This window comes from Lithobates pipiens, unplaced genomic scaffold (genome assembly GCF_037356315.1).
Source record: "Lithobates pipiens isolate NorthernLeopardFrog02 unplaced genomic scaffold, aLitPip1_a1.2 Scaffold_18, whole genome shotgun sequence".
NCBI lineage: Eukaryota > Metazoa > Chordata > Amphibia > Anura > Ranidae > Lithobates > Lithobates pipiens.
The window spans coordinates 259,446,242-259,462,679 of NW_027507758.1; the positions used below are offsets into that span (position 1 = coordinate 259,446,242).

Consider the following 16,438-nt stretch of genomic DNA (forward strand, 5'->3'; position numbering starts at 1 on the left):
GCACCTATACCTGTATTGTTATCGGTGCAACGCTATGCAATAGTTAAAGCGGAGGTCCACCCTAAAGTGGACCTTCCGCTCATTGGAATCCTCCCCCCTCCGGCGCCACAATTGGCACCTTTCAGGGGGGAGGGGGTGCAGGTACCTGTACAGTACAGGTATCTGCACCCACTTCCGGGATAGCTCTCTGCGGAAAGGGGCGTAGATTACGCCCCTTTCGAAAGGCCCCGCTGCCAGCTGGGAAACACACAGATCCCAGAGGCAGCGGGTCCATCCTTATTGCGCAGCGCGACTCGCACATGCGCAGTAGGGAACCGGGAAATGAAGCCAAAAGGCTCCACTTCCTGATTCCCATACCCAAGATGGCGGCGGCAGCACCCGAGAGACGATCGAGAGATCGGCTTCGGGTGCCGACATCGCGGGCGCGCTGGGCGGGTAAGTGTCCTTATTTTAAAAGTCAGCAGCTGCAGTATTTGTAGCTGCTGGCTTTTAAAAAAAAAAAAAAACGGCGGAACTCCCGGCGGACTCCCGCTTTAACCTCCTGTTAGCTGCTTGGCTCTAATGTTGGTCCAAGGGTTTCAAAACTCCGAGTTGCTGACCCAGAACAAGCATACAGCAATTAAAGTGATGACTTTTATTCTGCTTACTGCTGGTTTTACTTACACCTAAAAACAGGACAGGACTATCAGATTTTCTGCTGATTTTTGTCTTCAGATTTACCAAAACCAAGTAGTGCAAGGGCCTGCCTGATTGCATACACATTGAAACTCCCAAGGTTTGACCTCATATGGTTTTGGTAAATTTGAAGGGAAAACTCAGCAGAAAAACTGGTAGTGTGTATGGGGCTTAAGTGCATCAACAATCTGACTGAAACTAAATCTGTTGGTAGGTGGTCACTCTAGTGCTGAAGCACAGTTAATGAGCTCAGCTGGATGGACTGATATTCTAAAAACTATTTTATATAGAATTATATAAGGCATGTATCCACAGGGTCCATTTAAAAAAGGTCTATTGAGCACATAAGGACCAATGACATGGCTCTTTAAAATAAATGATACAGTGGTAAAAATCTCACGGTGACACCATAAAAGAGGACAATAAAATACCAGCCTAAAGCCTAGCACACACTAATACTTTTTGGGTTGAAGGAAAAAAAACTGACAGTTTTAATCTGAGTTGCTGTACTAAAAAACCCATGTTAGTGCAGCGATCTCCCCTGCTGAGCAGTTGTGTTCTGACAGGGGGACTGCCTCCCAGCCAGAACACTCCGGTCAGCGCTCTCAGCCATTGGCTTAGATCGAAATCTGGAGTTGGTTATCACACTGTCAATGACCCTTCTACAGAAGCTGGCAGAATGTTCAGTTTCTGACGGGAACCGTCTTCTGTGCACATGAGCCGATTGTCAGATGGTTTCTATTGAACCAGGCCGATTTCACCCGACATTCAGCTCACGTGCACTAGGCATTAGGCACCACGAAAATCACTAGATAAACAGGTGCCTCCAAGGAAGAGGCCAGAATCAGCTGAAGAGACAATGTTCAGTGTGGAGAGGTTGTACTGTAGATGCCATCAAGCCGGTGTACAGTAGGGAAAGGCGGTCAGGCAGGAAATGACCTCACAGGAACTGCAGAAGGCTGATTACTTCTCAACTCCTGGAAGTTTTTTATAAGCAGCAAGGTCAAGTGGCTGGATTTGAATTCAATTGTTTTTTTTCCCCCTTTACAACAAGGCTGTAGCTCCTGGATGTTGGTAATTTTCCACAACTAAAATCGGTTTAAATTCAGAGCAGTAAATTTATTATTTTTGAAAGTTGGAGTATTAGCCTTATTTAACAAGGCATACTTATTATGATATTTACTGCTCAGAATTATTTTTTCAAATTTTTATTGCAAGAAAATCAGAAAGACAGATCTTCAATATATGCTGCAAAGTGCAATTACATGTATCTTTAGGAAGAACAAGAGTAGGACAATGGGAAATGCAGGTTGTAAAGTGCACGATAGTAAGTAGAGAAGTTGTCAGCTATAGGCTGAGGGGCAATATAGATGTGGCTATTGGTGTCTTTAAAAAAAAATAAAAAAAAAAAATCAGGGATTTAGGTTGAGTTCCTTGAGGGCCCTCACCGATATGCCACATTGTTTGAAGTAGAATTTTTGGCATCACGTGAGTTGGGCTTTAACCATGCCACATCTGTGGTCCAGGCAAGAGCTCCACTCTGTGTACTACAATTCATATATAGCTGAATTTGTCTGTATGAAGATATGTAGTTCATCCCGTGGGCGAGCAGGAAAGATTCAAAGTCTCAAAGGGGCGTGGAGAATTAAAGTAGCCACCCTAGAACAGGAAGTCTGTTTCATCTCTCAAAAGGCAAGCTTTTTTCTGATATTCTCAAAGGAAGATATAGATAGAAAGTACATTCTAGTTTTATTTAAAACATATTACATTTATTTTATAAAAAAAAAAAAAAAAAAAAAAAAAAGTGAGTATAGTTTCACTTTATTTAAAAGACATGGATTCATTTTGGTTAGGGTCCATAATAATATCCATAATTGTATAATGTTAATGCTTCCTATCAAAGTCAAACAACAAGTATTATTTCCTTGTTTTGTAGCATCATTTTAAATCTGTGATTTTCCCGAAATCCTCCCTGCTCTCCACAGCTCACATACTAACCACAAACTTCAGAAAAGTCATGATTTTCCTCCAGAAGCGTTTATAAAAATTTGAATAGTTTTATTTATTCTACATTATTCGTGGGCATGTACTGTATGAAACCAAAAAAAAAACAAATACGTAACATCCTGAGTCAAGTGCATTGTGAAGAAGAAACTCATAATGCACTCTATTTTATGTGTTCTGTTAACCATTTACAACTCAATTCCAAAAAAGTTAGGACACACTGTAAAATCTATATGAAAAAACAGAAAACAGAAAGTGAAGATTTGCACATTTCATAAACCTGTATTTTAAATCACTATATAAAAAAATGGATAGCATATCAAAGGTTTACACTGAGAACAAAAAAAAAAAGGTAATTTTAAAATTAATGGCAACAAGTCTCAAAAAAAAGTTGGGACAGGACCATGTTTACCATGATGATGATTCCTCTACTTTTAACAAAACTTCTGGGAACTGAGGAGTCCAGTTGCTGGAGTTTTGCGGGAGGAATGTTATCCCATTCTTGCCTAATATAGGATTTTAACTGCTCAAACAGTTCTGAGTCTTTATCATATTTTTCATTTCAAGATTCCCTGAAAAAGACTTTCTAGGTAGGAGCAGATGCTGCTCTAAAACCTGGATATAGGTTTCAAAATTGATGGTGCTTTTCCAGATGTGCAAGTCACCCATTCCATACACACTACTGCACCCCCTTACCATTAGAGATACAGGTTATTAAACTGAGCACTGATAACATGTCAGAACGTCCCTTTCCTCTTTAGCCAGGAGAACGCGGTGACCATGGTTGCTGAATACAATGTCAAATTTCGATTTGTCTAACCACATAACAGTTTTCCACTTTGCAACACAACATTGCAGCAATGTAGACTAAACAATCCGGACAGCTGTACTCCAAGAATCTTCCCCTTTATTAACCACTTCCGGACCAGCTCACGCCGATATACATCGGCACTTTAAAGAGGGATATTGTTATGACAGCAGTTAGCTATCATAACCCCGGCATCCTCTTCTTCAGTGAGCAGTCCGGTTCCACATAAACGTGGTCTCTGCAGAGAATTCACCGCAAGATCAATTTTAATCGGCGGCAGGAAAGCATCCCCCCACCCTGCCGCTCCGATGCCCTCCGCCACTTACTGGAGCAGTCGTAGCCACGGAGGCGATCGGGTCCTCTCCCTGGCTTGGTATGAAGCCAAGTGAGGGGAAGATGGCCCCCACCCGTCTCCATACCATTGCAGTGCAGAAGCGACGTTAAAACGTCACTTACGCCCATAGCTTTTAAAGCAACATTTTTTTATTGCATTTTAGTGTAAATATGAGATCTGATGTCTTTTTCCCCCCAGATCTCATATTCAAGACGTCCTGTCATGCTTTTTTTCTATTACAAGGGATGTTTACATTCCTTGTAATAGGAATACAGTTGACACGTGACACAGTTTTTTTTAAAGTGGTTGTAAACCGATTACAACCATTTTAACCTACAGGTAAGCCTAGATTAAGGCTTACCTGTAGGTGCAAGAAATATCTCCCAAACCTAAAAGGTTTAGGAGATATTTGCAGGAATAGCGGCACCGATGTCTGCGGCGCATGCGCCATAGACATCGGGCGCAGGCACAATGAACATGCCATTTCTAACGGCGATCATGCAGTTAGTGGTGGCACCAGCGCGCATGCACGGGAGTGACATCACGTCTCCAGCCAGTCACAGCGCCGGGGCCTTGATACCCAGAAGTGACTCTGGGATAGATGGCAGCATCGGAGGAGGAAAACGAGGGCTGATGCCGGGGCTTTGATCTCAGGTAAGTAATTCATAATGTGCTAGTATGCCATGCATACTAGCTCATTATGCCTTTGCCTTGCAGGGTGTATTTAATTTTTGTTTTAAGATGCTTTACTTCCTCTTTAAAAGAACAGTGTAAAAACATTTAAAAAAATAATATTTAAAAACGCACCCGTCCCGCCGAGCTGGTATGCAGAAGCAAGCACCTACGTGAGCAATGCTCGCATATGAAAATATGAAAACTGTTCAAACCACACGTGAGGTATCGCCGTGATTGGTAGAGCGAGAGCAATAATAATGCTATCCCTAGACTTCCTCTGGTTCTCAAATTTTTTTTTTTAAACATTGCCTATGGAGATTAAGGGTAAAAGTTTGTCGCCATTCCACAAGCAATTTTGAAACGTAACATGCACTGTATCTCCACTCTGGAAAATGGGGTACTACATGGATGGAATAATGGTGCTGGGGATATCAAGGGTGTATGGGGGAAAACAATGCTGAGGGGGGGATCTTAGGTGGCTAGAGGAGGTATCAGGGATGTAGAGAGGCCACAGTGTAGGGGGTATCTTGGATGTAGTGGGGTCACAATACAAGGAGTATCTTATGGTATATGGTAACAGTGCTATCTGGGATGTAGAGGGGTCAGAGTGCTGGGGAGGCATCATTCTAGCAGATATGCTATATGCACAGGACACCTTTGTTACTTTATGTGGTATTTTCCCTCTGTTTCTTTGCTGTACAGAATGATTGTTCATGTGTTTAATGCGGAGCTCCACCCAAAAGTGGTAGCTCCCCTTGTCTGCCTCCTACCTACTTGATGTCTGTTTACCAGCACTGTCTCCATTGTAGCGGCCCCAGAGCATTACTTTGCCCAGGGGCCCATGATTCTATTAAGACGACCCTGATCCACCTTAACACTTGAAATCATAGCCTGCAAATCAGTAAATACACTTTGGTTATGATCTTGCATGGGTTAATATTTTATGAGTGTAGTTTGCTCATTGCATGAGATTTACCATACATGGTTTAAATCATATGAAATTCTTGTTAAGAAGGTCCGACTAGGTTTAAACATTTCTTGTTAAAAAGCTAAATGCTGCCAAAAACCTCCCAGACATGGATCCTAAACAAAGACACACTTCAAAATAACATCAAAGTAATGCTATTTTTTTTGCTAAGGGCATCCCATATTCAATGTAGTTTGGGGAATTTCTTTACAAGCTTTTTCACAATTTTCCAAAAGGCCTCATGCACACAAGGTGTGTTTTTTCCCTCCCATGGACACCTTTGCTCCAGGGGAGGAAAATGTAGCGCTAAAAACACATCTAAAATCATATTTTAAACGTGCGTTTATGCGCATTTACACACTTGATGTCAAGGCATTCTATTTGAAAGATTATTCATTTATTCTGGGTAATGCATTAACATGCAAACATGCCTAAAAGCATCTAGCGATTTTTCCACCCAAATGTTCTTCTAAAAGTACAAGTGATTTTTCTCTTTTTCTGCCCCTAAATGCCTGTAAACACCTCTGTATACATGAACGCATAGGCTAACAGAGGGGCATATGGAGATGCTGGCTGCTAGTGAAACAATTGTGGCTTGCGGGGAGGGGGGGGGGGATCCATTGTTGTGGAGGGTCTATTGTTGCTGGGGAAGTCCATTGTTGCTGGTTGGGGGGGGGTATATTGTTGCTTGAGGGGGGGTCTTGAGTGGCTAGGGTGTCAATTGTTGCCGGTAGGGACCTACCGTTGAGGGAGGGGGTCTATTGTTGCTTGCCACTGAAGGGTCTATTAATGCTGTCTGCTGGGAGATCTACGGTATTGTTTCTAAGGTAGAATTTGCAGTGATGGGGTTCTATTATTGCTGGAATGATCTAATGTTACTGAGGTGGAAGTTTGTATCTGGAGAGGATCTGATTTACTGCTTTTCTTATTTTTATGCAAATTGTTAATATTAACAAATTACTTATCACCACAAATTGACACTTTATTCTGTATTCTCTGATAGGGGCAGAACTGGGAGGTAGGTAGGGGGTGGGACGCAGAGACAAGGGGGTCACTCAGAAGGGAGGAGTACCTGCACCTATTTTTTGAGAGAAAAAAAAAAGCCCTGCCCAAAAGCGATTTACTTCAATCATTTCACAGGTACATAGTAGTAGTTGCATAGTTACATAGTAGGTGAGGTTAAAAAAATAAATAAAAAAAAAAAAGACACAAGTCCAGCCTATGTAGGTACTGTGGCACTGTCAGAGTTGTGGCAAAATTATTTATATGATGGGCTAACCTAGCTCGCTTCAAATCTATGGTGAAAATGCAAAATCATTTATTAATTTCATACTTAGCCTACTCCGATTAATATGAACAATATTGAAGTTTGTAAACGTACTTTGTGAAAATCCCCACACATTTACTTCCTTGAATTCAGCGACACGTATTCACTATGATACCAAACAGTAGTATAAAAATAAGCAGTCAAAAACACTGGATCATTAAAATACTAAAACAGCGCCAAAATTAAACATGATATAAAATACAATATCACAGCATGTAGTCTTCCCCACAAATCAGTGTCTATAAGCAGTAGATGGTAGTAGGGACAGTTCAAAAGGCGTTTTGAATGTTGAATCAAAGTGGTCCAAATGTGCACCTTTCACCAGAAATAGTGAACAAAATCCATCTTGTGCAGCACACTTTCCCGGGGGGTCAAACTCACCAGAAACCTCTTAATGAGCCAGCAATATGGTAGAACAAACAGCAGCCACTCAGATCCTAAGTCCTCATCACCATCAAGAGCCACTAGTACAGGAGCTCCAGCGTTATGTCATAAAACACAAGAAAAATGGCACATAGTGTAATCTCATTTATTTATAGACAAAACCCCCATACAAAAAAAAAGAAAAAAGGAGGACCCCTTTAGAATAACTGCATACATAAAGTTAAAAACCACAAGCAAAAAGAATATGTGACCCAGAGGGCGCTATCTTAATGATCACCCGTCCTGGATGGAGCAAGAGTTTCCTTGCAGATCCCGCAATCACTTCACTGGCAATACAAGGAAGTTGAAAGAATCTTCGGCTCCCACTGGCATATCCTTCTTATGGATAAGGTACTTAAACCAGTGTTGCCCTCTAAGCCTGGATTTATCTATAGAAGGGCTCCCAGTTGTGCAGATAAAGTAGTGAAGGTGTTAGATCCTCCGTGCAGACCCCCATCCTTTTGGAATAAAGACGGGTTTTATGCTTGCAGAAGATGTCGGGCATGTAAAGATAACACCGATAAGAGCCCTTGACAAGTTTACTTCTACCTCTAATAAACAAGGAGTTCAAGATTGTCTATAAATAAACAATATTACGCTATGTGCCGTTTTTCTTGTTTTTTTATGACATAGGGGCTCTGGAGCTCCTATACTAGTGAATCTTGATGGTGATGAGGACTTAGGATCTGAGTGGCTGTTTATTCTACCATAATGCTGGCTCATTAAGAGGTTTCTGGTGAGTTTGACCCCCCGGGGAAGTGTGCTGCACAAGGTGGATTTTGTTCACTATTTCTGGTGAAAGGTGCATGTTTGGACCCCTTTGATTCAACATTCAAAACACGTTTTGAACTGTCCCTACTACCATCTACTGCTTATAGAGACTTTGACTTGTGGGGAAGACCACATGCTGTGATATTGTATTTTATATCATGTTTAATTTTAGCACTGTCTTAGTATTTTAATGATCCATTGTTCCGGCTGTTTATTTTTATATTACTGTTTGGTATTTTTTCTGCGCTTTTTAACAGCTGCTTAGTACCTTTTAAATATTGCGATAATCATATTTTTAAGGATTTTATCTATTTCTGCTTATAGATTTGTGGGATTTATCTGGCGCTGAGTAGGTGCTCTCTAGGCCTTGTTGTACACCTCTTTTTTACATATTGACTATGAGTAGGCACTGCAGAGGAGCTGAGAGGAGGAGTTTCAGGAGGTAGTCAGTACAGGAATTACACCTTGCAGGCAGCAAGGCACCATGGGATATGTAGTCCTTGAAAGTAAACAGCAGTAGCTTGAAAGATGAGGGGCACACAGGCAGAACTCACAACATAAAAGGAGAATTTTCAAGTAAGTTTTTTTGGATTGCCACATAGAACTGATGTGTGTGTATTGTTATTACAATGCTGATATTATAAAATTAACCACTTTCAGACCGGACCATTTTGCTGGTAAATGACCAGAGGTCTTTTTACACTTTGGCACTGCGCTGCTTTAACTGGTAATTGCGCGGTCATGCAATGTTGTACCCAAACAAAATTTGCGTCCTTTTCTTCCCACAAATAGAGCTTTCTTTTGATGGTATTTGATTGCCTCTGCGATTTTTATTTTTTGCGATATAAACGTAAAAAGACCGCAAATTTTGAAAAAAAATGATATTTTCTACTTTTTGTTATTAGAAAAATCCAATAAACTCAATTTTAGTCATACATTTAGGCCAAAATGTATTCAGCCACATGTCTTTGGTAAAAAAAAAGTCAATAATTGTATATTTATTGGTTTGCGCAAAAGTTGTCACATCTACAAACTAAGGTACGTTTTCTGGAATTTACGCAGCTTTTAGTTTACGACTGCCTATCTCATTTCTTGAGGTGCTAAAATGGCAGGGCAGTACAAAACCCCCCCAAATGACCCCATTTTGGAAAGTAGACCCCCTAAGGAAATTGATAAGAGGCATGTTGAGCCCATTGAATATTTTATTTTTTTGCCTCAAGCGATTGAATAATGACAAAAAAAAAATTTTTTTTTTTTTTTTACACAAAGTTGTCACTAAATGATATATTGCTCACACATGCTATGGGCGTATGTGAAATGACACCCCAAAATAAATTCTGCTGCTTCTCCTGAGTACGGGGATACCACATATGTGGGACTTTTTGGGAGCCTAGCCGCGTACGGGGCCCCGAAAACCAAGCACCGCCTTCAGGCTTTCTAAGGGCGTAAATTTTTGAGTTCACTTCTCACTACCTATTACAGTTTTGAAGGCCATAAAATGCCAAGATGGCACAAAACCCCCACAAATGACCCCATTTTAGAAAGTAGACACCCCAAGCTATTTGCTGAGAGGCATGTTGAGTTCATGGAATATTTTATATTTTGCCACAAGTTGCGGGAAAATTACAAACTTTTTTTTTTTTTTTTTTTTTTTCACAAAGTTGTCACTAAATGATATATTGCTCACACATGCCATGGGCATATGTGAAATGACACCCCAAAATAAATTCTGCTGCTTCTCCTGAGTACGGGGATACCACATATGTGGGACTTTTTGGGAGCCTAGCCGCGTACGGGGCCCCGAAAACCAAGCACCGCCTTCAGGCTTTCTAAGGGCGTAAATATTTGACTTCACTCCTCACTACCTATTACAGTTTTGAAGGCCATAAAATGCCAAGATGGCACAAAACCCCCACAAATGACCCCATTTTAGAAAGTAGACACCCCAAGCTATTTGCTGAGAGGCATGTTGAGTCCATGGAATATTTTATATTTTGCCACAAGTTGCGGGAAAATTACAAACTTTTTTTTTTTTTTTTTTTTTTTCACAAAGTTGTCACTAAATGATATATTGCTCACGCATGCCATGGGCATATGTGAAATGACACCCCAAAATAAATTCTGCTGCTTCTCCTGAGTACGGGGATACCACATATGTGGGACTTTTTGGGAGCCTAGCCGCGTACGGGGCCCCGAAAACCAAGCACCGCCTTCAGGCTTTCTAAGGGCGTTACAGTTTTGAAGGCCATAAAATGCCAAGATGGCACAAACCCCCCCCAAATGACCCCATTTTGGAAAGTAGACACCCCTAAATTTAGGGGTACACTAGTGAGACTAGGTAATAAATGGCGGGTGCCCTGAAACTATAAAAAAATAACTAACCAACCAGCGTCACCTGTAACAGTTATATGGTGATCACTGGTGAAAGGGTTAACTAGGGGGCAATCAGGGGGCTTTATGCGGTAGTATATGGGGGTCCCTGGCGCTATAAAAAGCTGCGGCGAACCTAAATACCTACTTGCCTAACTAGCGTCACCTGTGACACTAATACAGCGATCAGAAAAACGATCGCTTATTAGGCTGGGTTCACACTGGAGCGATGCGGGAACGCCACGAATGCGCGGCGGGTTCCCGCATCGCATGCCTCCCGGCGGCAGTTCACACTGCCCTATGCGAACTGCTGGGAGTGTCAGTGAAATGTTACTGACACCCCCAGATCAGTTCGCATATCGCAGTGCGATCTGCAAACTCGGATCGCATGGTGTGAACACCCATGCGATCCGATTCTGCTGCGGGCCAAAAAAAGGGTCCCGTGCGAATTTGCGGCGGGTGCGGCGGGTGTGGCGGGTGCGGCGAATGGCTGAACTCGAATCGCACAGAGATCGGATGTGATTTGCACTGCAGTGCGAATCACATCCGTTCTCAAACCGCTGCAATCTGAACCCAGCCTTAGTGACACTGGCGACGGGGGGTGATCACGGGGTTAAACCTTTATTGGGGGGGTTAGGGGGGTACCTTAGAACTAAAGGGGGCTAACCCTAACTGCCCTAACAGTTATTAGTCACAAATGACACCCGCCGGGTGATCAGGGGGTTAAACCTTTATTAGGTAATAAATGGCGGGTGCCCTGAAACTATAAAAAAATAACTAACCAACCAGCGTCACCTGTAACAGTTATATGGTGATCACTGGTGAAAGGGTTAACTAGGGGGCAATCAGGGGGCTTTATGCGGTAGTATATGGGGGTCCCTGGCGCTATAAAAAGCTGCGGCGAACCTAAATACCTACCTGCCTAACTAGCGTCACCTGGGACACTAATACGGCGATCAGAAAAATGATCGCTTATTAGGCTGGGTTCACACTGGAGCGATGCGGAAACGCCGCGAATCCGCGGCGGGTTCCCGCATCGCATGCCTCCCGGCGGCAGTTCACACTGCCCTATGCGAACTGCTGGGAGTGTCAGTGAAATGTTACTGACACCCCCAGATCAGTTCGCATATCGCAGTGCGATCTGCAAACTCGGATCGCATGGTGTGAACACCCATGCGATCCGATTCTGCTGCGGGCCAAAAAAAGGGTCCCGTGCGAATTTGCGGCGGGTGCGGCGGGTGTGGCGGGTGCGGCGGGTGCGGCGAATGGCTGAACTCGAATCGCACAGAGATCGGATGTGATTTGCACTGCAGTGCGGTGCGAATCACATTCGTTCTCATAAACCGCTGCAATGTGAACCCAGCCTTAGTGACACTGGCGACGGGGGGTGATCACGGGGTTAAACCTTTATTGGGGGGGTTAGGGGGGTACATTAGAACTAAAGGGGGCTAACTCTAACTGCCCTAACAGTTATTACAGTCACAAATGACACCAATGCAAAAAAAAAAAAAAAAAAAAAAAAAATGACATTGGTGTCACTGTGACTGGGGGGCAGGGGTAATTGGGGGGGTGATCGGGGGGTAAAGGGGGGGTGTGAGTGTGCCTGGCATGTTCTACTGTGTGTGGGATGTGTTGGTGCAACTCACTGATCCGCTCTCCTCCGTGTCGGAACGAAAAATACCGACACGGAGGAGAGAATACATCACTTCCTCTCCTGTGTTTACATTACAGGAGAGGAAGTGATGTCACCGGGGATTTCTATTCGTCGGGAGCGATCGCGAGGGGGTGGCCATGAATGAATGGCCGTCCCCTCGTCCGGGATCGCTCCCGAACGAAAACCGACCGCCGCAGGCACCGGGCGGGGGCCCGATCGGGCCCCCGACCCGCGGGAGGCAAATCACGTACATGTACGTGCTTATGCCTGCCCGTGCCATTCTGCCGACGTACATCGGCGTTAGGCGGTCGGCAAGTGGTTAAAGTGTATACTGTGACCTTTTAATTCCTGAAGATAAAACAAAAGTAGCTTTGGGAAAAAAAAAACACACACACACACACACACACACACACACACACACGTCAGCAAAACACTTCCTGTCTTAAGCCTAGTACACACAGGCCGATTGTTGGGTGGCATCGGCCGGTTCAATAGAAACTGTCAGACATTCGACCCGTGTGTAGTGCAGCCAGTTCGAGGGGCATGACTGAAAAAGGTCTGCCGATTGGCTCCCCATTGGCTAAGAGCGCTGACTGGAGTGTTCTGGTGGGGGCACAGCAGGGGAGATCGCAGTACTTACATTGCATGGCTAGTACAGTGGCTCCGTCTGAGCCGTCAGGTTTTTTGGTCAGCCCTGCTGGGTTGAAAGAACAAAAAAAATAAAAAAATCTAGTAGTGTGCGCCCACTCTTCTAGGGAAGCAACAAAGACACCTTTGGACAGCAGCATTGTCAGTCTGGGGAAGGTAGTGTTAGACTAGCAGATTTAGATGGATTTGACTAACAAATTGAAGTTGACGCCATCCAGCACATTGTAAGCAGTAACAATGACAGCCTTTGTTTTTCTATTGGGATAAAGGTTTTACACAAATGAGTAAAAAGCTGACCATTGTAAACACCTCTGTCAATGTTAAATGGTTAGTCTCAGCCCTCAAACTACTACTTTTGCTGGACAGTTTGGTCCATCAAAGGAGGCTGAAGAATAACACTTTTGCATACTAGGCACCTGAAAAATAGCAGAAAAAAAAAAAAAGTAGCAGAATAAAATACTCAAAATGGCTTTTATCACACACAAGTTAATGTGCGTTAATTTTTTTGCGTTTATAATCGCTTTTTCCAAAACATTCCCCTCTGCTCATTTTTGAACGTCAAGCATTTTGCTTTCGCTTTTTATGCCTGTAAACGCCCAAATGTGCATGGACACATAGGCTAACATAGAATTCCTTCTACAGGCTGGAAGAAAAAAAAAAAAAAAAGACACCACACCAGTATAAGCGGATCTCCTGGTAAAAAATAAAATTAATACAGCCACCACGGCTAAAATTGGTAAGTTATAACAGCGGCCCCCAACCAACCTTTTCCACACCAAGGATAGACAGACAGACAGATAAACACATACATACATACACACACACACACACACACACACACAATCAGTATATGTATACAAGACACACACACACACACACACACACACACACACACACACAATCAGTATATGTATACAAGACACACACACACACACACACACACACACACACACACACACTAGGGAGATCGCATGCCACTGGTTACAACCCACCCACCCACCCCCCCCCCCAACAGCCTGGGATGGCTCACTTACAGTATCGAGGTACCCAGCTATGTACTCACTGCTTCTTGCATCCTGTTAAGTGCTACAGTATGTACTTACCAACTTTACCCAGCTGGGTACAAGGCATGTAAGAAGCATGTACAAGGTCCCAGAAACTCACTCAGGAACTCCTGGGTGACATACATGAAGGAGTGGAGTCCCGTACCCCGGCCATGTGAGGAACTCTGCCGCGCAAGCCCGACACTGCCGCTCTGCACGGGCTAAGTGCCCCTCCTGATGTCCTCAGTAGAGCTGAAGAAGAGTACATGCGATGTCCGCACTGTGGCTATATCCTGCACATTTATACACCTGTCTGGTGCCAGGAATGAGAAGACCCGAAAGCTGGTTTTAGAAGGGCAATGGGGGGATATAAATAGAACTTGGACTTCTGTTCTGGAGTGGTAAAGCACCCCAGCCCCTCTCCATTCCCATGTGAACACAGATCAAGCTTTCTGCTGTGCAGCCTGGTGCCTAACAGGCCACGGACTGGTACAGGTCCATGGCCCGGGGATTGGGGACCTCTGAGTTATAGTATATTTTTGGTTTTGGGTTTAGTACTGCTTTAAAGTAGTTGTAAAGTCACTGAGGACAGTTACTGGTATCCCCTCTTCTATAGCAAGCTATACAGTACAGCATGTGTATTTTTAATTTTTTTTTAATTATGAAGCCATGTACCTTATTTCACAGCACCTTATGACCTCCAGCCATTCTCCTTCCATGATTTCAGGACTACATTGGGAGGGGCTGAGATTCCCTGCTGATGTCAGCCAGGAGGTCACATGACCACACAGCGGCATTTTGAAATAAGGTATTTAGCTTCATTTAAAAAAAAAAAAAAAAAAAAAAAAAACACACAAACAACCCACCACACTGTACTGTATAGCTTGCTACAGCAGAGGGGATACCAGCAATTGTGCTCAGTAACTTTACAGCCACATGGAATAGCGGCAGGAGGAGAGGGAAGGGGAAGATATCAGATCACACACACTAGAAACTGACAGCCAGGGCTGGAGAGACTCTGAACGCAGCAGATTGACAGAGGTATGTAAACTGACCATGGTATCACGGATCAGCAGACATGATTACTATGGTCAGCACACCTGGGGGGGGGGGGCTGCTGGGGCAGGAACAGGCTGGATGAACCAGGTATTTTACAGCATAGAAAGGGACAAAAGACACTGCAGAAGTACTATTTGTTTATGTATCATTTATTCCAGGTACTTATATAGCACCGTCAATTTACTCAATGCTTTACATATATAATTGTATATTTACAATAGTCCCTGCCCTCAAGCAGCTTGCAATCTAAGGCACCTAACTCACATTCATCCATACACATACTAGGGCCAGTTTAGACAAGATCCAATTAACCTACAAGCATGTCTTTGAAGTGTGGGAGGAAACTGGAGTACCCAGAGGAAACCTATGCAGGCACAGGAAGAACATACAAACTCCAGGCAAGGTGGTTTGTCAGGCTTTAAAGGAGCAGGATCGTTTTTTTTTTTGTTTTTGTTTTTTAGGGTTACAACCACTTTAACCGTTCAAACCTAAAAAGTTTTGAACATAAATTAAATTAAGATCTGTCAAGCATTATTAAGAAAAGTATAGAAGCCAAGGTTACCTTGAGAGTAAGCTGCACATCAAAACCATCAGTAGATTCACAACATGTAATATACATACACACACACACACATACATATATATTACATACACTATTGAAAGGGAATTTGCTCCATAGCTTAGTGAAGTGATGCCATTTTTTTATTTTTTGTTTATTTTTTGTTTATTTTGCTTGCATGTCATTGGGTATGTTCCTTGCAAAGAGAACCACCTAGTTACCTTTAATAAATTAACCGAATTGAGAATATACATCAAATTATTGGGCCAATAAAAAGCTTGCTTTTACCAGAAAAGTAGAAAATTGCACATAACTTCAGCTTGCCTTTACATCTGTATATCTGATTATTTTGACATGTTTTTCAAGGTAACCACTGCTTGTACATTTTTAAATCTTTTGCTGTGTTTGAATTTCCCAAGTTTGTGGCAGGTTTACTTTTGGTAAAATGAAAAAAAAAAGTGAAACACAGCATTTATTTAAAAAAATAACCAGACATCCAGTGTGTTATGATTGATTTGTATGATGTAATCTAGTACTAGTTCCATGGAGCAAAAAACATGTTTTATTTATTAAAGAGCAGGACAGGGAGGAGAAAATTCCATACAGGTTTTCCAGATAATGTAGGAACCCAGTATTACTTTCCTGGCACAGGGAGATAGACTCTCTTCTGAAGCAACACTTCCCGTGTCTCATCAAATACTTGAGCCAATGGTTTACATAAATCAAAACAGCACCCGTAATGTACAGTAGAGTTGTTCGCCTTAACCTATGATTGTAGGTGTAATATTTCCAGGCAGTAAAAAGAAAGCATGATAGTCTTCTATAGCTTCTTTACCTACCATACTAATCGTTAACATCCTAGCAACCAGCCAAGTGCTGTTCAGCAGATGCAACATAAGAGCGATAAGATAACGACTCCTGGCAATGGTTATAAAGGCTCAGTTCACTAAGCTGTAATAAAAGCCGTTTGCCATTATGTTTTTTCTTTCGGCAATGAAAGACATTTAAAGCTGAAAATAAAAATCCATATAAAATAAGATTGGTTTGTTAAAGCTTAGTGAACCGAGTCTATAGCTTGCAGGATCATCGTGTACGGTCAGAACTATGAACTAGGATAACAT

At 42.7% G+C, this 16,438-nt stretch overlaps 1 protein-coding gene across 1 annotated transcript in view; it reads right to left on the reverse strand.

Moving 5' to 3' along the window:
• ENPP1 (ectonucleotide pyrophosphatase/phosphodiesterase 1) overlaps positions 1-16,438 on the reverse strand; it is a 147,667-nt gene that overhangs the window by 99,990 nt on the left and 31,239 nt on the right. The window lies entirely within an intron of this gene.